Source organism: Miscanthus floridulus, chromosome 18, assembly GCF_019320115.1.
Source record: "Miscanthus floridulus cultivar M001 chromosome 18, ASM1932011v1, whole genome shotgun sequence".
NCBI lineage: Eukaryota > Viridiplantae > Streptophyta > Magnoliopsida > Poales > Poaceae > Miscanthus > Miscanthus floridulus.
Window position 1 is genome coordinate 71,298,431 of NC_089597.1, and position 22,718 is coordinate 71,321,148.

Here is a 22,718-nt window from a genome sequence, read left to right on the forward strand (position 1 = left end):
ACCCGTGGGGCAATGAACGTTGAACTAACAATCAGGAGTAAGACTTTGCTCACCATGTTCTTCGTCATCGATGGAAAAGGGTCATATAGTTTACTCCTTGGTCATGATTGGATTTATGCAAACTGTTGTGTGCCATCAACCATGCATCAGTGTTTAATTCAGTGGCATGGAGATGATGTTGAGATGGTTCGCGCTGATGAGTCTATGAGTATCGCAACAGCTGATCCAGTCTTTTGGGAGCTAGAAGACTTCGAATGCTTTTCTGCCAAGTTATGGGAAGGAGCTCATTAGGATCAATAATGAAAGCCAACAGCCGATCCAAGCAGTCGGCTTTGAAAATTTGTTTTAATGTATAATCCAATAGATGGTACAGATGGCAAACTAGGACATGGCTTCACGTCGGCCGATGAATTAGAAGAGGTGGATATTGGTTCTAGAGATAGGCCTAGGCCAACGTATGTAAGTGCCAAGTTGGATCCTGAGTATAAGCAAGAGTTAGTTGATTTACTAAAGGAATTTAAAGACTATTTTGCTTGGGAATACTATGAGATGCCTGGTTTAGACCAATCGATTATTGAACACCAATTGCCAATCAAACCTGGATATCGGCCGTTTAAACAAGCTTCAAGGAGATTCAACCCGAACATGCTTGATGATATCAAAAAGGAGACTGAAAGGTTACTGGAAGCAAAGTTTATCCTACCATGCCGATATGCAGAGTGGATATCGAATATTGTCCCTGTGTATAAGAAGAATGGAAAATTAAGAGTTTGCATCAATTTCAGAGATCTGAACAAGGCCACACCCATGGATGGTTATCCGATGCTGATAGCCAATATGTTGGTAGATGCAGCAGTCGGGCACAAGGTTATTAGCTTCGTGGATGGCAATGTAGGATATAACTAAATTTTCATGGCTAAGGAAGACATAGCAAAGACTGCTTTTAGGTGCCCTGGCACAATCAGTTTATTTGAGTGGGTTGTGATGACCTTTGGTCTAAAGAATGCCGATGCAACTTATCAGAGGGCAATGAATTATATTTTTCATAAGTTGATCGGTAGGATTGTTGAAATCTATATTGATGATGTGATGATAAAATCCAAGGGGTACAAGGAACATCTAGCTGATTTGTGGGAGACTCTAGAATGCACAAGAAAACATGGTCTAAAGATGAATCCTAATAAGTGTGCCTTTGGAGTATTAGCTGGGCAATTCTTGGATTTCATGGTCAACGAGAGAGGAATCGAAGTTGGTCAAAAGAGCATAAAAGCAATTGATGAGGCAGTGCCCCTGACTACTAAAATAGAGTTACAATCTTTGCTTGGTAAGATTAATTGCATCAGGAGGTTCATTTCAAATTTGTCAGAAAGAGTTCTGTCGTTTTCTCTCTTGTTGAAGTTGAAAAATGATCAAGAATTTAAATGGGATGACATACAACAAAAGGCGTTTGAGGAGATAGAAAAATATATGAAATGTCCACCTGTGCTGGTCCCTCCTCAGCAAGGTAAGCCTTTTAAGTTGTACATATCGGCTGATGACAAAACAATTGGATCAGCCTTGATGCAAGAGTTCGAAGCAAAAGAGCTTGTTGTTTTCTATCTGAGTAGAAGACTCCTGGATCTAGAGACAAGATATTCTCCCATCGAAAAGCTATGCTTGTGCTTATATTTCTCTTGCACTAAGTTGTGACACTACTTATTATCGGTCGAGTGTACGGTTGTTTCCAAGGCTGATGTGGTCAAGCACATGTTATCAATGCCAATACTGAATGGGAGAGTGGGAAAGTGGATTCTTGCGTTATCAGAATTTGACTTGAGGTACGAATTGGCTAAAGCAGTCAAAGGGCAAGTAATGGCCGATTTTGTCATGCAGCATCACAAGCCAAGCATTGATTATGTAGAGCCGGTACCTTGGACGTTATTCTTTGATGGTTCATCATGCAAGCAAGGTGGTGGCATTGGTATTGTTATTATTTCACCTCGGGGGGCAAGTTCTGAGTTTGCTTTTTCGACTGAATCAATGATTACCAACAACCAAGTAGAATATGAAGCTATTCTTAAGGGGCTTCAACTTCTTCATGAAGTAAAGGCCGAAGCAATTGAAATATTTGGAGATTCACAGTTAATTATTAATCAGTTGATCGGCCTATATGAGTGCAAAGAAGATACTCTAAGGGGATATTATGATGAGTGCCAACGGTTTCTCAACGAGTTTCCTCATGTCTCTTTTCAACATATTCCGAGGGCACAGAATCAAGAGGCTAATCCTTTAGCTCAAAGTGCTTCAGGTTATCGAGTATTTCAAGAAGTCTTGAGTAGTGAAAACTCGAATAATGATTGGAGAATTGAAATAGCCGACTACCTTAGGAATCCGTCACAGAAACTTACCAGAAAGCTAAGGTATAAATCGACTAAGTATGTTTTACTAGATGATCAGCTATATTATAAAATAGTCGATGGGGTGTTGCTCAAATGCTTAAATCAAGAGGAAGCTAAGGTATTGATGGACGAGGTGCATGAAGGAATATGTGGAGCTCATCAATTGGCTTATAAGATGAAATGGATTATTCGTAGAACTGGATATTTCTAGCCAACAATATTGGAAGACTGTTTTGAATATCACAAGGGGTGCCAGGACTGTCAACATTTTGGTAATGTCCAGAAATCGCCTACATCGGCCATGAATCCAATAATTAAACCTTGGTCATTTCGAGATTGGGGAATTGATTTAATTTGCCAGATTTTTCCGCCCTCGAGAAAAGGACATAAGTTCATATTGGTAGCAACAGATTACTTCACTAAGTGGGTTGAGGCAACTCCTTCGAAGATGGTAACCTCAAAGAACATGGTTGATTTTGTCAAGGAGCATATTGTGTATCGTTTTGGGATTCCTCAAACTATCACTAACGATCAAGGACAATGTTCACATCAGAAGAGTTCAGGGATTTTGCTGCCAGTATGGGAATCAAGCTACTAAATTCTTCTCCTTACTATGCTCAGGTTAATGGCCAGGCAAAGGCATCCAATCAGATTGTGATTAAGCTGATCAAGAAAAAGATTGAGGAGCAGCCAAGGAAGTGGCATTCAATGCTTAATGAGGCACTATGGGCATATAGGATGGCCTATCATGGATCGATTAAAATGTCACCTTTTGAACTTGTGCATGGCCATAATGCAGTCCTTCCTTTGGAAGTTCAGACTGGATCGAGGCGTGTTACATTGCAAAATGATTTGTCAGCCGAAGTCTACAAGAATCTTATGATAGACGCCTTAGAGGACTTGAGTTGCCATCGGCTGTGTGCTCTTGAGAATATCAAAGCTAATGAACTGAGGGTTACAAAATATTACAATAAAAAGGTCAAGAGCAAGCAATTTTCTAAAGGGGACTTGGTCTGGAAAATGAAATTGCCGATCGGGTCAAAAGACAGCAAGTTCGGCAAATGGTCACCTAATTGGGAAGGACCTTATTGGATTAAACGTTGTGGACCTGGCAATGCTTATATTTTGGAAACGGTAAGAGGAGAGGAAGAATTTGGCAGAGCAATCAACGGGAAATATCTAAAGAAATATTATCCTAGCGTTTGGATTAATACTTGACAACCGAATTGTTCGGTCATCGGCTCTAATAGCCGATACCAGGAGGGTATCACCTCTAGTACAAAAATAAACCTAAAGGGGTAGAAGCCGATATGATATGTATCGCCTATAAGGGCAAAGCAAACATGGACAGATTGATGCATGGAATACGAAGTACAAAACAAAAGAAAGAATCACTTGAGACGAAGAAATTGTTTGCTAATATCACCTATTACAAACTACAGGCTAGAAAACACTTTGTTTACTATATCATCAGCTTGGGAAGTAAGGGCTACAGAGTTGGCGGCATTGAAGAAATCCTCAACCAGGCACTCATGATCCCCAGGGTGTGCCTGATTGGAAAACCGTGGGGAAGAAGCCGAAGTCATGGCTGGAACGGGCTTGCATGGTAGCCAATGCCATGGCAGCACCATAATGGACGCCGTGTGGAGCAACCTCCCTAACATGGTTCGAGATGTCATGCAAGCAAACCACTGGAATGGTGCCTCTGGCATTGACGAATCCTGCCGCGTACTCCGCAGCTGATCGGAGGCTTTCTAGCTGAGCCGATAGGTCTAAAAAGATTCAAAGGGGAGATGATCAGGATCTTGAAGATAAAATTAAGAGGAGACAGAAGGTTTTGGTAGACATCTCACCCATGATTCTGGCCTCAGCCTCGGCCATCCTGTCCTCCACCGGATCAACCTCGGGAGGTGATCGGCACCGAAATATGGCCAGAGCCGATTCTACGAGGGAGAGGCAGTCGGCGAGGTTCTAGCCAGCCCGATCAATGGAGGTGAGCAGATCATCATTATCGACCTATCTCCTCGAATAACCGGGGAGCTGGCGGTGAGCTGTTGATGAAGAGAACCCCAAAGGCTAAACGGAGTCGGCCATATGCCCTGATGCAGTTGGGGCATCATGAGTTGCACCCTCCTAGTGACGAAGGCGCTGGCGTGATGACGCAGCTCCATTGAGGGCCTCCTCAATAGACCTCTTATTGTTCTCCATGATCTCAAACCTATGGGAAAGTAGAAATCGCACTAAAGACACAAAAGGTTTGAGACGGAGTAGGTTGTTTTTTATCTATAGTCGTGGCCCGTATATATAGCCCGAGAAGGTGAGAAGATAGATTTCAGCAGGGTTATGGAATTGAAGTCAGAAACAAAAATGGATCGACACTCCCAAAATTCAGGGGACAGATAACGAAGAGATAACAGATTCGGACTTATTGCTTCCCATAATCACAAAATATTATGGGATGGATACGAAAGGTTTACATTGACCAGCGATCAACCCACCAAGGCTTCTTTGGATTGAAGGGAGTCTGGATCCCCATAAGGCCAAAGGTCATCATGAACTGAGTCACATCAGCCCACTGATAAAATTATGCTAGGACAAGGGGAAAGGCTGCCTGCTTAACAGATGCCCAGCTGATTTCTCGATGATTGGGAAACTATGGGAAAGAAGTCTGTGGCTTTCCCGATGGGCATTTGATGGAGCGAACAAGGGAAAGGTGTCCACACATTTTAACACTTGCAAACACTAGAACAGCTCTGTGAGCATGGAGAGAAGACTCAGGTGATATCACAAGAATTCTTCTAACTGCAGTAGCTGATCCTCTTGCTCGATAAGGCGCTAAGATGAGCGACATAATCACCCTATGCACAAGAATTATTCTAACCACCCAAGATCTTCATGGCAAAATATAGACCATGGAGGGTCTGACGGAGTCAGAGGCACTCGAGGAAGAAGATAGAAGAGAAACATAGCTGAATTGTTGAATTGTTCTTGCCAGAGTCGGATAGACATTTTATAGTCGACCTAGAAAGATGGATCCAAGCGCCCATGAAGCAATGATGCTCTCGTAAAAGTTTTGAAGCACGGGCTCATAAGCCAAAAAAGATGGTGACAAACAGTAGACCCCAGATCAAGATTCTCTACCCGTGACTATGAACCTATCGGAGGTACAAACATGATAATTTTGTTCCTGGTTAGGCATTACCTTAGCTGTTTGCTATGCCTGCAGTGGCTAAATAGCCGATCACCTATGCGTTAACGTCTACGGTGTGCGTCTATGATTCTGTTAAGCGTGAATAGATATGTGTGCTTTAAGGGTTTGATTCGTTGTCTTTTTCACGACTGCATCGATCCGGTCAAACCCCACTGTTAGAGATAGCAGGTTGAGTCTGAGAAGTCATAGGTCTGTTCATGTGAAATAGTTGATTGTTCACACGCTGTAGTCCTGTTCACCTGAATCGGCTATTTTAGCCGATCCATCCAAGCCTTCACGTATAGCATGTCTTTCAAAAAGCCTATCGAAGTACAGATGTTTTTGCAAATTCTTCGGTTTTAGTTTCTTACTATCATCATAGCTGCCATCGATCCGGTCAAACCACACTATTTGTTGTAACAGATTAGATTCAGAGCATTTGTAGATCAGTTCATATCAGATAGTCGATTCGTTCATGTGCTATATCTTTTTCTGATTAGATTCATCGGCTCAACATTTTACACTTGATAATATCTATCTAGCTGATGATCTTATTTACATATACGTGTATTGTACCTGTCAACTTAAAATCAATCACTACTTACGAGCTTTATAGTCTGTAACAGCCGATTTCTGTGTGGATCGGCTATTTAGTCGCTTTTCCCGTATGACTGCTCCAGAAGCGGCACACTTGGAACTATCTGGGCATAGACCGGCATGTTCCACCTTAAATTACTGATAAACTTTCTCTCCTTGTCAATTGCAGGGTCAAATTGACTGGCACGTCTCGGGAGGAGTATGCAGGATCAACCATCCCTGCGTCAAAGCCAGGCGGATCTCCAGCTCCATCGAGCAAACCCTTCCGGCTTGCTCATGTGGCTGGCACGATTAACACATTTTTGTGCCGACAACAACCTCCTCTAGTATGGTGGTGAATGCACAGACCCAAGGTGGTTGTTCCTCCTCTTGCTCAGGCAACGCGGTTTCCTACAGATGTAGGTTCTTGAGTTGGTCGGCGATGAAGTCGAGCTTGCCGAAGGAGATCTTTTGACCCAGCTACATCTTCTCCACATATTCACCAAAGTTGAAGATGAAACCCATCTAAAACGCAATCAATCCATACACGAAAGGCCCCTACTTGGTGCGCCAACTATCAGAATAATTGGCTCTAACAATACCTAACAGCTAATCATGTAGGATGAATCAGATGATAGTAGACAAGACACCGGGTTTATACTGGTTCGGGCATGTGAGGTACCATACATCTAGTTTAATGGTGGATCTCTGTATTCGTATGCTCGATTATAGGAGTTGCTGCTCCTCCTAGCAGTGCGCTAGAAAGAAAGTAGACGGGCATGAATGGATCCTGATGAGGACCCCTACTCCCCCTTATATAGCCTAAGGGAGTAGTGTTACAACAGATCCGATCAGCTAACATATTGGTTTACTAGTTTGTTACATGGAATGTATAGCAGATTGATTCTCACTACTACTTAAAATCTTTTGGGAGGTGGTGCCCTTTTATTAACCAAGGCGTTTGCAAAATCCAACTGCCTCGTTTCATGCCTGGGATTAACCGAGGCGGTCGTTTTTATTAACCGAGGCGATCAAAATTAACCGTCTCGCAAAATCGATTTACGGATGCACTTAAAAAATATCTGCCTCCCAAAATCTATTTATGGCCCCAATTATAAGGCCCGCCTCGGTTAATCGTGGCCGACCCACTAGCAATGAGAAAAGCACTAACCAGCCCGATATCATGCCCTGAATATATATACGGTGACTTAGGGTTACACCTCCCCCACTTTTGCTCCCTCACCTTATATAGCCTAAGGGATTAGGGTTACAACAGATTCGATCAGCTAAAATATTGGTTTACTAGTTTGTTACATGGAATGTATAGCAGATTGATTCTCACTACTACTTAAAATCTTTTGGAAGGCGGTGCCCTTTTATTAACCAAGGTGTTTGCAAAATCCAACCGCCTCGTTTCATGCCTGGGATTAACAGAGGTAGTCATTTTTATTAACCGATGTGATCAAAATTAACCGCCTCGCAAAATTGATTTACGGATGCGGTTAAAAAATAACTGCCTCCCAAAATCTTTTTATGGCCCCAATTATAAGGCCCGCTTTGGTTAATCGTGGCCGACCCACTAGCAATGAGAAAAGCACAAACCAGCCCGATATCACGCCCTGAATATATATACGGTGACTTAGGGTTACACCTCCCCCTCTTTCGTTCCCTCACCTCTCATTCGCCGGCACCCCACCTCAAGAGCACAGCGCCCCTAGCTCCAACCTCATGAGCCCCAGTGCCCCCACCCAATGTTTTCCTAAACGCTAAATGGTAAACAGTCGGTCACCTACCGTTTAGCCATTATTCGGGCAAAACGTCCCATTAAACGGGCTAAATGGCCAATTAAACGGAGTAAACGGGTGATTAAACGGAAACGACGCACCACTGTGTAGCGTTTACATGGTGTGTAAACGGGCTAAACGACCATTTAGGCAAACAGTGGCCCCACCCCACCCCTCCCCTCCCTTCACGCCGGTGCCCCACCTCTCCCCTCCCCTCCCCTCCCCTCCCAGCACTCCTCCCCTTTCCTCCTTTCTCCGTTGAGGGCACTCTAGCCTAGGGGAGCGGCCCATATGGTGGGTGCAAGTGATGACCTGGACTAACGGCGCCCCTCTAGAGAATGCAGGATTTGCCTAGGGGAGCAGCCCCTCCGGCAGGCGCTCCTATAGTGGCACGGGCAGCATGGGGCACCGGCAAAGATGCGGCTCTACTCTCTCTCCCTCACAGGCAGCGAGAGGATGAGACAGGGCCCACCTGAATTCACCGCTAACGATGATGACCAAGTGGATCCACCGCCAGACCACTGACGATGATGACCGAGCGGATCCATGAATGTGATTGCCGGATCCACGCCCGTGGTGGCTGGATCTAGTGAGCAGCGGGTGGATCCTACGACGGGTGGCCTCCTCAAGCGAGCGGACACGACGGCGGTGCGGATCTGGTGAGCGGTAGTGTGGCACATGGATGGGCTCGGTGGGCCCATGGGTCAGCTCGCTGGGCTTGTCCATGGATTTTCTCTTGGATTATTTGATTTATCGAGGCAGGCAACTGCCTCAGTAAAGATTTGTTTACCGTGACCTTTGAGCTGAGGCGTTTGTGATTCCTGCCTCGATAAATCTATTTGGTCCACCTCGGTTAAGTTTAATGTAGTAGTGTCTATTCTATTGTTCAAATACAATGGCACTGGATATCCTCGGTTTGCCTTGGCCTCCAAGTTGGTGAATTCGTTTGGCCCTCATGGGCCTCCTTCATCGTGGTCTTTAGTACAATGAATGACCATGGTCAAATATTAGCAGCAAACTCACATGTGGCTAGTCCTACCTCACCAAGGAAAGAAAGAAACATGATATGCAAGTGTTTATAAAGAAGACCGAAGTCATGTAGAGCGAATGCAGTGTTGTTGTCGCTGGGTCAGAACCGCGGCAAGCATAGCGTTCAAATCAGTGTCAGAGTACGGGTCTCCGGTGGCTCAAGTGGACTCAAGAACACTGTTAATGGTAGTTAACACTTGTAACACCATAAAATTTGCCTCTTTTGAAATAGAGCTAAAATGATTTATTTATGAATTTTTTTGCACATAGAATATAGGAAAATAAAATTTTCATTAATTTAAAATTCATCATAAGGTAGCAACATGTGTGAGCATACATGTTGTTGCATTTTATTTATTGTGATGAATGGTCTTGATCCAAAACTCCAAAGTAATTTGGAATGTTTTTGAAAAGGGTTTGAAAATGGCTTTGAAATAGAAGAAAAGAAAATTAGAAAATAAAAGTATTTTTAAAGTTGTAAAGTTTATCTTGGAAAGCATAACGAAATTGACCATTTTTATTTGAATAGGGAAATATATTTGAAACTATACTTGAATTTGATTTGATTTTGGCTTAGGATTTGAAAACTAGAAATAGAAAAGAATTTTATTTTTTTTAAAAACTTCCTTTCTTCCCTTCCAGCCAACTCCAGACTCAGCCCGGCCTCCTTCGCGCTCTTGGCCCGGCAACCGGCTGGCCCAGCAGCCTCTCCCTTCCCCTCCTTTCCTCCTCCATGGCCTCGACCCAGCTCGTCGCCTGGCCTAGTCCCACGCACCTCCTTCCCGCCTCCCTGACCGTAGCCCGCTTCACGCTTGGCTTGCTACCGGCCCAGCCGCCCTCCCTTCATTCCCTTCCTCTTTCCATCCCGCGCACCAGCCCGCTTCGCATTGCACTGCATGGGCATGCCCATGTGGCCTAGCTCGGCACTGCAGCCGCTTCGGCCTTCACCGCCCATGCCCATCAGCCGCCTGCACGCGCCTGCTCCTTCTCCCTCTCGCTGCGACGTGGGTCCCGCCCATCAGCATCGCGCCCCTTCCCTTTCCTTTCTTCCTCGCATGCCTTTCCTTTCTTGCTCCCGGCAATGGCATGGCCATCCACGGCAAGCTACCGCACCGCCGCACCCACATGGCAAGCGACCAGAATCACCATCTCCCGCTTCCCTTCCTTCTACCGCAGTGCCCGCCATCTATAAAGCCCCGAGACTGATGCCCTCCCTCCTCCTTTTCTCCGTTCGCCTGTCTTAGCTCGCCACCGCCGCCCCGTTGTCGCTGCTCTGGTGCCGAATCGACGACGCCGACGTACCTAGGATCACCACCATACTCCCCCACGCCCATAGGTATCGTCAATTTCTCGTTTTAGCCTTGATTTGCCCAGATTCATCCTCACCATGCCTTGTCTTCTCTCTCTAGCTGCCATCACCATCGCCGATCACTCTGAAGCCTTCTTGGACGCCGTGCTCCCCTCCTAACGACTCGTGGTGATCCTCTTGTTCTTCTTATGCCATCCGTTCATCAAATAGTGCGCTAGAGTGCCATAACTGCAAGCTCCTGAGCCGCCGGCCATGGTGCCACTGTGGGACTGCCGCTCTGGCGTGATCCCTGCCGTAGTCTCACGCTCCGTTGAGTCCGTAGGACATCACGCTACGTTCTCGTGCCCTCAGCTTGGTCTGGGGTGGACGGATTCACCCGTACCAGCGTCATCGATGAGCTCGGGTCACCGGCACCCATGGCACCACCGTCATGTGCGTCTTCCCCGGCGACCCGCTACCCCCATCACGCCAGCGCCGTTAGATCATCGGTGGATGGCCGAGATCACGTACCCCTTCGGGGTTATGTAACTGGTCCACCATGGACCCATGGACCCGGTCCACGGTGCCGTGTCAGCATGTCCACCGCGCATGCATGGTGCACCACACTAGTCCACGTGTGCCACGTGCCATCGAGTCAGCGATGGGGTCAACATCTAGTCAAGCCATACGTATTTTGCAGAGAAGCCCTTCAATTTTTCATGAATCAACCCGCAGTCCGTAGCAGATCAAAATAATTACAAATCAGCCCTATTTTTATTTGTTTAGGTCCCTATAGTTTTCATAAATAGTACGCGTAGTCCAATAAACGTGTAAATTCATTTATTGTTTTAATTCAAAAATAAGTTTTGTTTATTTACAGAAATGCCATTGCACCTTATTTCATGCGTAACTTTTGCGTTATAAGTCCGATTTGACCCGTTCAAATTGCGTTAGGACCGTATTTATGTTTTCTATGTGTTTATACAACTGTTAGGCATGTTTTCAACACTTGAGATTCATGGGTAGATTTAATCTATTATTTAACTATAGTAAAACTTGTTTAAGTTATAACTTATTCATTTTAACTCCGAAATAATCCGTACAAGTTGCGTTAGATTCATAACGACGAGATCTACGCATTAGTAATAGTGTTTACTATATTACTATTTTGGAAAAATCATGGTTTAAATCATATCTTGATTAACAATTATGCAACTGGATTTTATAAATAAAATATGATTTGTTTTACTTTAGTTTTATAATTCCAAATCTAAAATTGACTTAATTCAATCTATATTATTTATAAAATATCTTATATATATGAATTTATATAGTTAAAATAAATAAAGCCTATAGTTTTCTTTTTCACGTATAAAGCAAATCTTTCGGTAGATGTATCTTTTCAACCATAGCTCTGATTAGCGTGCCTCTCGCGACTATGTGTATGTAGCGATGTGTAGAATCATATTTCAAATTCTTTACTTATTTTTCTATGATTGGTGTACTATTCTGATATAGATGCAATTGTATGCTATGCATGTATGTGTATGGATGTTTGTGTGGTGTTCTATGATTACGTCCAGTTGGTGAGATATGCGTGGTGATCCAGAAGAAGGACGTTGAAGATTAAAGCTTACCGAAGGATCGGTGTTGTAAGGCAAGTATAGCATGGGACTATCATTGTTACCTATTCACATTTAATCACTTAATTCATATTGCATGTGTCTACCTTGTTGCTAATAAGGATATCCAAGATATTTGATATCTTGTACCTTGATACCTTTGGGTTATTGCATTGGGTAGTTTTTGCTAGTGCTTAACTAAACCATGATCTTGTAACTTGACTAATGGTATATGCAATAAGCATTAAAACATGACTTTTTAGCAACATGGAAACAGGGGGCTGGAGTATTTAGCTACTTTCTAAATGCTTCAGATTCCTCTCCCTATGGACTTATCTATAAGCGATCAACCAGGACTTACAGTACAGCTGTGAGGGCTATATGGCTCTGGCTTTAGCTCAGTATGGGGACCTTTTCTAGCTTGTTAGTGGTTACCTTTATGGTGCAAGAGGGTATGTTTCCTTTCCTGCTGGGATGTGTGTACCATGCTACGTGCCCACGCGTGCCACTCCTAGAGAAGGGCCACATACGCCTAGCGGCCCTAACTTGTTAGATGAACCTTTGAAAGGTTTCATAGTGAACCCTGGCGACCTTCCTTGGAAGTGGGCCAAGAGATTAGCTACCTCAGGTGAAAGGGTAAAGCACGACTCACAGTGAAAGTGTGCAACCTCTGCAGAGTGTAAAACTGTTATAACAGCCATGCTCACGGTCACGAGAGGCCTTAGACCCTTATGGAATAGATGATCATTAATGGCTAATGATGATGCTAATAATTAATTGTTTATGCTATTCATTATTCATATCTACCTGATCATGTGTTTATGGGAATGGTAAATTCTATGATACTCAATTGCTTAAAAAGATGACCTATTAAAGCTAATTGTAGTAAACTAGTGTCAGCCTTTTGAGCCTCATTAACCTCAATTGCTTGCTTTACTTTTCTATACTTTGGATAAACATCCCGGATGGGTACCAGATTGCTAGTTTGGAGGAGTTAGGCTTGTGGTCAACCAGTCAGTCATCCCTATGGATTTAGAGTACTCACCTGAAGATCGAAGTCGTCTTTCCGTTGTCTATACTCTAAGGTTATATTCTTTATACTAATACGTTATGTAATAAGTCTCTTGATATTACCCTTATTTGTGGCTATATGTGAGATTTGACTTCCTGGGCTCACATATAGTGTATCTGGTTGTCTTTAAAACCGGGTGCTACAACACTCATCACAAACCATCAATGTAACTTGTACAACTGGCTAAAATAGATCACCAACATAGACTTAGGGGGTTAAACTGATAAATTCCATGAGTTTTGGTGAATCTGTGTTTTTAGCAGGATTTTATCAAAAAACCATCAAGGGGGACCTATTTGTCAAAGGAAATCATAGAATTCCGCCATGGGATCAATGTGTGAAGGTTCCAGAAGACTCTAGGAGGCTCTCCACCCAAGCGGGGCTTGACCCACTGACATGTGGGGCTACCCGGCCCCTATGGGCCCCACCTGTCATCCTCTTTGTTATGTTGGTTCTTCACCGCCTCCTAGGATGCATCTTAATCGTTATTTCAAGTTGGTTTGATCCAATGGCTGAGGATTGACGCTCTGGGCTATATATACCTTCCTACACGCTCTAGGTTTTCACCAACTTCTAGTTCTAACTTCGGTATATATAGCCTGGAGCATCAATCCTCAACCCTTGGATCAAATCGACTTGAAATAATGGCTGAGATGCATCCTAGGTGGCGGTGGAGAAACGACATAACAAAGAGGATGACAGGTGGGGCCACAGGGGGGCAGGTGGCCTCTAGGTGGGGGCACATGTCAGTGGGTCAAGCCCTGCTTTAGTGGAGAGCCTCCTAGAGTGTTCTGGAACCTTCCCACATTGATCCCATGGCGGAATTCTATGATTTCCTTTGACGAATAGGCCCCCCTTAACGGTTTTCTGATTAGATCCTTCTAGAAATGCAGATTCACCAAAACTAGTGGAATTTGTCAGTTTAAACGCCTAAGTCTATGTTGGTGATCTATTCTAGTCATTTATGAAAGGTATATTGATGTTTTGTGATGAATGTTAACTACCATCAACGGCATGGTAGACGTAGGGGAACTCGACCACCTCGAAGGTGAGTGGCTCCTTGTGGAAGTTGTCCGGCTGGCCGAAGGTGACATTGATTCGAATGTGCCCTAGGGGCATAGCCTCCTTCCCCGAGACAATCCCATAGAATGGCACCTTGTTAGGGTGCAGGCTGCTCCACGGGATGCCCATATTGTCGAGGGTGTTGGCGTATAGTATGTTGAGGCCACTGCCCCCATCCATCAGCACCTTGGTGAGGCACGTGGTGCTCATGATTGGGCTGACCATGAGCGGGTAGCGCCCTAGGTGTGGGACACAATCAGGGTGATCCCCCTGGTCAAAGGTGATCCCCGTCTAGGACCATCGGAGCCGCGTTGGAGCGGCGAGGGTGTGAACGGCGTTCACCTCCTACTCGGTGATGTGGCGCTGTCGGTGGGATTTGTAGGCCTAGGAGCCCTCGAAGATCATGAGGCAATGCTCGACCTCAGGGAACTCGGTGTCTTCCTCCTGGGTGCCATTCGCCGGGTTGCCGACCTTCAGGGCAGGCTTCTAGGCCTTGCCCTGTTGGCCGAGGGTGCCACGGATGTAGCCCATCATGGTAGCGCAGTCCTTGAGGAGATGCTTTGCTTGCCCCCCATGGAAGGAGCAAGGGGCCTCGAGTGCCTTCTTGAAGTGTTCTGGATGTGTGCCTCGCACGCGGGGCTGAGGCCTAGCGGCGCGGTCAGCCATGGCCACCATCTCCTCCCCGTGGCCCTTCCGGTCCTTGTTCCTCCTATCATGGTGTAGCTGGGACGAAGCGGGGTCATCGCCGCCATGTCCACCACTAAGGTGGTCGGTGGCCTTGGCCTTGCCACTGAAGTTGGCCTGAACAGCCTCCTCGCAGGTGGCTTTCTAGGGGGTGACATCCAGGAGTTCCCACATCATGCACGGGGTCTCGCGGCTGAGCGCATGGACGAGTGCCTCACATATCGTGCCATAGATGAAGGCGTTGATCACGTTGGCATCGGTGATGTTGGGAAGCTCATTGCGCTTCTTGGAAAAGCACTGGATGTACTCCTAGAGAGTCTCGTCGTCCCTCTGCCTTCAGTTGTGGAGGTCCCATGAGTTACCTGGGTAGGTATAGGTACCCTAGAAGTGGCAGATGAAGACTAAACAGAGATCGCCCTAGTAGTGGATGTTGTCGAGCTTGAGCTGCTCGAGCCAAGCTCTGGCCAAGCTTGATAGAAGCAGGGGAAGGTACTGGATGGCGAAGTCATCGTCCGATCCCCTAGCCTTCTTGGTAAGGTGGTAGTCCTCTAGCCAATGGTCCAGGTTGGTCTCGTCGTCGTACATGGAGATGTGCATTGGTGGCCAGAAAACGCTTAGGGTAGGGAGCAGCCTGGATCGCTGCCCCAAACGCTAGGGGCCAAAATGATCCGGGGCGGCATCCCTACCCTATCACTCTAGGGTACGGGACTACGCCTAAGCATGGTGCCTGCCCTCGATGGTGTCATGGATGTCGTGGTCATCGCCGATCCGGTGGCATGTGGGAGGACGCTGCGGAGAAAGGTCACGCCTTCACTCCTGCCGAGGCTTGGCGCCTCGAGTCTGCAGCCAATCGGAGCTATTGCTGGAGGTGTCGCTGCTGCTCGGTGAGCATCGGAGCGATCCTCGTTGGGTGTGGCCGTCATCTAGGATGATCGGGAGAGCGCGGCGCAGCACTAGGAGGCTGAGCTCTCGGCCTACTGCTCGAGAGTGACATGGAGGAGTCGCTTCGCCTCATTTAGCTGCTCGTTGGTCTTTGGGTCTGGCATGTCGGAGATGTCTTCCAGATGGCGAGTGGTGGCCGCCATGTTGTACACCGCATAGGGAAAGCAGAGGCCGTTGGGAGCCCCCGTGCAGGCATCATCATCATCGCCGAGAGGGTGTGCGGCTCATTGCCGCATAAGGTCCTACCTTTGGTGCTCAAGCTCTGCCTCGATGGTCTCTAGGTCCACCTACCGAGCTCGCTGGTGATCCTCCTTCTCCTAAAGGTAGGCCGCGCGACTGTGGGGACTCTGGTCCGGCGACGTGAGCTCAGGCGCCTCCTCGGCAAGAACCTTGTCATCGATGTGGTAGCACATGCATGGCAGAGCATAGCAGTCGATGTCGTCGGAGTCGTACTCTGGGCCATCCCTCGAGAGGATCTCGAGGAAGGTGCACAGCGAGGGGTCGTCTACCACCGCTGTGCTAGAGAGGATGGCGCTCCACGGCGCCTTGTGACTGATGAGGTGCTCCAGCTCCATCTGGAAGGACGCCGCAGCATTCTGGATCCCAAAAGGCAAGTCCGAGAGGTAGTACCTAAAGCGATCAGGCGGCGGGAGCACCTCACCAGTGGCGATCTAGTGGTGGATGTTGGCCAGCATGTAAAACATCTTGTGGTCGTCCGACACGATGGGGTTCGGGCCCAAACCGTGTCGAATCTATCGGGCCAGGACCATGAGATCTACTAGCAGAAGTCCCAGCGGAGGGGGCGACACCGGGGGTTTGTTGCCTGCCGGCACAGCCACGTGGAGTGGACGAAGCTCGTCGTAGCAGTCAGCGATGTGGGCTAGGCTCCCAAAGTTGAGGACCTAACCTAGAGCGAAGGCGCCGGCCGTGATGGAGAACTCACCAGGGAAGCGGACACCGCCATCTGGGCAGTGCCGCTTGCTCCGATGATGAGGCGAGTGGCTTCGGCCATCATAGAGCCTGAATCGAACTTGACGCTACCCCCTACCTAGCGCGCCAGCTATCGTGGGGTCGGAACCATGACAAGCATAGTTGTTCGAGTCAATGTCAGAGTACGGGTCTTCGATGGATCAGGTGGACTCAAGAACACAAGAATCATAGAGAGGATGCAACGGTTTATCCTGGTTTGGGCCAATCTATGCCCTACGTCCAGCAGCTGATGATTCTTATACTCAAAAGCATCCAAAATCAGGGGGTTACAACAGAGTGTAGAGAGAGATTTGGTAGGAGGTTAGCTTGGTGCTAATCCTAAGGTTGCCTCACCACCGATGGAGTCTTCCCCTCGTCGGAGAGGAGGAAGATGACGGGATGCGGTGGAGGAGCTCTCGTTGCCCTTCTCTGGGTTGCTCTGCTCTTGATGCTGAGCAGGAGCGGATGGAATGGAATAGAATGTCTTGGGTTCGATCCATCCCCCTAGGTCCGACGTTATCCCTTATATAACAAGATAGGTAGGGTACATGGTGCTTTGGGGAGATGAGTCTATGGTCTACATGCGCCGGAGTACAGGAGGGTCTTGCAGCGGCGCTCTGTGGACCGTGGCGGTGTCGTGGAGCCGAAGAAGCCTTGGGCGTCGTCCGGCAGCTCTATTCTAACACTCTGCGTGTTAGGCTATGTCGGCTTGGACCAGCCTCCCCCAGGTGGACCTTCTGGAGTCTTCTTGGTAGCGAAGGAGGTCATTTCTAGGGGCTGAGGCGCGGGCCCGGGAGCCGCCTAGCCGCTGGAGACCGTGGGAAGCTTTGTCTTCTTATGTCACGCCCTGTGCGTTACCCTGTTCCGGAAGTTGCTGGCAAGGCCATGCCCAGAGCGCGTCATCTGGGAGCCCCTGAGCCTCGATGGCCCAGGGCTTGTCTTCTTGCTCCCGGGCCTTGGCCAGCGTCGCATGCCGGGAAGGAGCCAAGGCCTGAGCTCAAGCGTGTCGTCGATCGGGAGCCTGAGGCCCAGGCGAGCCCCCGAGCCTTGTGCAGCGGCTGCGCCGTGCCCAGGGTCGGTCAGGTTTCTTCGTCGGACAGTGCGTGCGAGCGTACCCGATGGGTATGGCCCCCGAGCCCCCGGGCGATCCTGTAGGGGTCGGTCGGGGTCCCTTCGGTCGGGAACCATTGATCCCGAGGCTTAAAATACTCATATGTTAGGATCTCGTCAGTTGGCTATGAAGGCCCTTTGGTTAGCCGAGGAATGTACACACCGTTTACACCTCTAGATCTTAGATATGCATTGTAGGGAATGTGAGACGCTTGAGATGCATAAACCAACAACTATTCACAATTGCCTCCTTGCTCTAAAATCCAATCCCACGTATGAATTTTACATAACATCAGCAATACGTTGGTACTTCTTGATTCATCAATATATCTCACGAGTTTCATTCTTATTTAAAGATACAATACATCAACAAGTTTTCTTAGTGAGCTTGGTATTTATGAGGAAAGAGAAATAAAGTTTTGTTAGGATGAACCCATCCATCACGTTTACCAACACAATAAAATGCAATGAAACATCGATTGATTTGTTTCATTCTCAGCCGCTCTTGAGGATCTTCTGCGCGAGATAAGCAATGAATTGTATGAAATTTCATGGTTGTATATTCCATATGCTATATTTGATCATACGTCTAGCCTATGAAACTGTGTTATGAAACCGTGCACTGAGATGGACTATTTAATTTCATTCATATGTAAAGCTGAATTAGCACTTTTGGTAACTACACTTTAAATTAAGAAACATTCCGAAACTTATAGCTTTTAATAATGCTCCATCCGAGATCAGGCACTCAAAAGAATTAAGAAGATGGCTGCAAAGTGCAGTGCCCAAGATTAAAAAAAAACACGGTGTATATCATCAGCGTGATAGTTACAACACCAGCCACTAGGTATCAAGAGATACGAAAGAGGAAAAGGCAGCAACTTCTATCTAACGAAGAAAAGTAACAAGCCATGCACGCACGAACGCTAGAGGCTAGAGGTGGAGCCACCACAAGATGCCGATAAAATAAAGCGCGCTGCAGTCCGAGCTCTTCCGAAGCTAATCCTGTCAGTGCAAACAGGAGCACGCACCAACTGGTACGTGGCATCTGATGCCAAGATGAGAAACTGTCGTTGTCATCATCACCGCATGTATTGTTCACCGGCTCATCGTATCTGCCGATGCTGAGAAAGGTAGAGAGAGATGTCGACAGCCAGTTATGGTCGCTGCCATACGATGCACTAGCTAGCTGCTTGACCCGCGCGCGCCGAGCTTCTTGACCTCCACCTTTGAGAGACTTGAGGTACCTCACGGCCTCGTCGAGGACGGCTGGCGTGTCCATCCGGTCGCCACCGGGGATGATCGCCTTGAGCGTCCGTACCATCTTTTTCATCCGTTCCTTCTTCTTTTCGCCGCCTCCGCCGCCCATCTCGTGCTTCCCGCCGCCACCGCCGGCCGCCGGCGTACCCGGACGAGCATGTAGAATCCGGGGAGCCACCGGCACGGCACCCAGGCGTGCGGCCCGTGCTGAGCACGTCGTCCTCGTCCTCACCGTCCTCCGTGCTCATGAGGGCGTCGATCTCGTCGGTGTCCTCCTTCTGCCGGATCGAGGCCCCGCCGCCATCGTCGCCGCAGCCGTAGTAGGCGCCCTTACCGGCGTAATTCTGCTCGTAGCCGTAGCAATGGCGATCGTAGTCGTATCCTCCAGCAGAGGAGCCGAAGTTGTTGGCCAGGGAGGGGTGGAACATGACCCGGCTCCGGTCGTACGTCTGGTCGAAGATGACGTAGTTCTTGGGGCAGTTGTCCGACGGCTGGAACTCCAGCCCCGTGAGCGGCGTGGGGAAGTCGTGCTGCCTCCGACCAGCGAGCGGGTCCTCATAGGCAGCCGGCCCGGCAGGGTACCGGTCGTTCGCCGAATAGTAGGCGCCTCCGCCACCGTAGCCAGCCATGTCGTAGTCGTAGCCACCGGCGCCGGCGCCATAGCCGTAGCCATAGCCGTAGCCGTAGCCGTAGCTACCGTACCCGTACCCAGGATCTCCCTGCATCGAGGCACTCGTGCAGTGTTGCTTGATTTCTGGCCTGTGTGGGAAATTTAGGAACTTTTTCGCTTTTGGTTGGAAAGAAATGAACAAATTCGAGAGATTGTTGTGAACTGAGGATGGAAGCTGGCTATTTTTGTGGTTGAATACAAAATTATTTCGGTTAGTTTGGTTTGGGTTTGAGGTTGTCTGAAATGAGGGGTGGGGTGGGGAGTGATGGCAGAATCTACGTCACGGGCTTCAGAAGCTGGCGGAAGTATTCGGCCTGCAAGATGTGATCAATCGAAAACAAATTAGAATGTTACATGACATGTAGCAACGTATATCTTTCGAACTTACTCCTAAATAAGAAAGTTATTGGTTACAAAAAAAAAAAAAAAATCGGATGAAATACCCTTTGATGTGGCAAACTTGGAGAAGGATCTGCTTGCGCGGTGAGACAGAAAACAAAGAGGCCCAAGTTGTTTAGCTAAGCGCAAGGAGATACTCTAGCGAAACCTAAAGCAAGCATTAAACCTGTTAAGGTTAGTTACAATATATGTTCAGTTTTGCTAGCTATGCTGGACGACACATAAATTAGCTTATCATAGGCGGTCACAGTCAATAAAGAAGTGCCAGAATGTAGCAGAGGAGAGGAAGAACAGAGTATTATGCAATGTCATATATAACTAAGGCAACAGAAGAGCTATGATAACGCATTCAGAAATGAGATACAAGGCTAAGCTGAATCAAGATGGAAAGGTTACTACTCGACCACTATTATTTTCCAAAACGAAACGAATTTGGATCTTCTTCATATTGGTGGCACAACAAAACTCTGCTTCCAAAACCATTGCAAAGATAAGACTACAGCCTACAAACCTTAAGTTATCTGCTCCAACTTTTGGTAAATACAAATAGTATCAAAAAGTTGACAAGTTTCTTCAAAATTCTAAACGCCATCTTTTGACGGCGCAAAGCATTGTCAACACGCTGTCCTAGCCTTCATCGTTGACGTCGAGGGCCGCCACGTAGTGGACCCTGATCGCTTAACCGTCTAACTAGTCGTAAGTCGTAACGGACAGCACCACGAGCACCAAGTTGCTCATCCACATATGAACAGACGACGATCCGATGCTTACAGCAGACAATGCCAAGAACATTTGAAATTTGAGCAATGTAACGGAAGGAAACCTGAATCGTTGATGCGTTGTTGGCGTCAGGGCGCTGACCTGGCAAACTTGCATCAATCTGCAGTAGTACGCGACAGCGCCACTTGTCATAACGACGGCGTCAAGCCTCCTCTGGTTAAACCCAAAACACATGCCCTCCTCAGCAAACGGTGGTATCGCCGGGGTGCCAAGCCAAGCAGGCGTCAACCTCGCGATCGCCCCACGGTCGGAGCGGCGCGAGGTCACAGGGTGACGCAGAAGAACACCACCAGCCGCACGATGGTCACCACCCACGGCATCCTGCCCGCCTGCTTCCTTCGCCTCCGCCTATACACGGTGCCAAACGATCAGCTCTGATGAAGCACTTGGAAATCGAAGAACCAGTATGTTGTGATCAAGACCATACCAATCAAGGTTTTCTTTCTGAAATGAAATGACTGACACCGGCGGAGGGTGAGCAATGGAACGGGACTGGACTGGAAGGGAATGGAGTGAGCCGGCAAAGGAGGGGCACAAGGTTTTATATAACGGATGAACATCAAGCGGGCGGTGGTGGATTGGATGCTCGTGCTCCGATTGGTCCCTTCCCCCCTCCCTCTCACCCTCGTTTCCTTTCGCGGCACTTCTTTTGTAGCGTGATACAGAGAGAGAGAGGGGGAGGAGAAGGGAGCGGCGAGGCGAGCCGCAGTGCCGAGCGCAGTGATGCCAACTGGATGGATGTGGCGCGAAGCGGGAGCCGAACTAATGAGGTGGCGTGCGCACTCGATGGGTGCTGTGGGTGCGCGTGCCGCTTCCCACCGTGCTCCTCCCCCAAAGCGCCGAGGCCCCTGCCAAACCATCTAGCCCACCTCTGTAAGCCGATGATTCGCGGGTCCCGGGCACGAGAGCCCCACGCGTCAGAGAGAAGGTAATCGTTCGCGGCATCGTCGATAGGAATCGGGGTCGATGGAGGTGGGCATCGTGGCAGAGCAATCCATCCCAACTTCCCGAGCACGAAGCAGGCAGACGAGCTAGCAAGCAACCAGCGGCACGCATGCACGCTGCCGTGAGGGGAGAGGCATTATGCGGCGCGCGTGGGGGTAGCGCGGCGCGTCGGATCAGCATCGTGCGGGAGGGATGCCGTGTTTGGTGCCGGGCCCCGCCGCGGCAGCTGCGCGCGTGCCCCTGGGGCCATCGATGCGCGCCTATGGACGCTGGGCGGTAGGGCCGCGCAAGCGACAGCAGGAGCAGGGTGGCGTCCGGGGGCAGCCATCATCATGCTGCGGGAGTTGAACCGAGCCTAGGCTGCCTGACGGTGGACCACCGGACATGCGAGATTGCTCGTCCGAATTGTACTCCACGTGCTGTGTCTGCTCCTCCCCTGCTGCAATTTGCAGGTTTCCAGGTACATGACATTGCAATTTCCGTCGTGTTCACCTTTGATGGGATTATTAGTAGTGCCTAGTTCGAGAGATTTTGTACGATACGCGCTCGGTTTAAATACTCCTACTTCCATACTAACTCCGGTATGTGCTTGGAACGAGTGAAACACTGCCGGTCCATTTTTGAACAAACACTGGGGAATTTTAAATGTGACGATCTCTTTACTGCTACTCCCTCGGGGCAGTCCTGATACTAAAAATCACATGAAGTTTCCATGCAAATTAATTTATTTAGACATTACGTAGATAAACTATGTTTTTAATAGATAAAATATTTTTTTATCCAATCACGTGCCTTCTTTCTTAAACGTCTTCTTGTCACATAGCTTTTTATTTGGTTCCATGTAGACATGGTTTTTTATCTAAAGAAACAAATTCCTCATCTCTATTCTTTAATTATAGTGTACTCTTTGTCCGGGAAATAATGCAATTCTATTTATAATATTAAGTCAAACAATTTT

General features: G+C 47.9%; 1 pseudogene; it reads right to left on the reverse strand.

Annotated features, from left to right (window-relative positions):
- Nucleotides 1-18,891: 18,891 nt before the first annotated feature.
- LOC136522751 (transcription factor bHLH144-like) lies at nt 18,892-21,380 on the reverse strand (annotated as a pseudogene).
- Nucleotides 21,381-22,718: the final 1,338 nt, after the last annotated feature.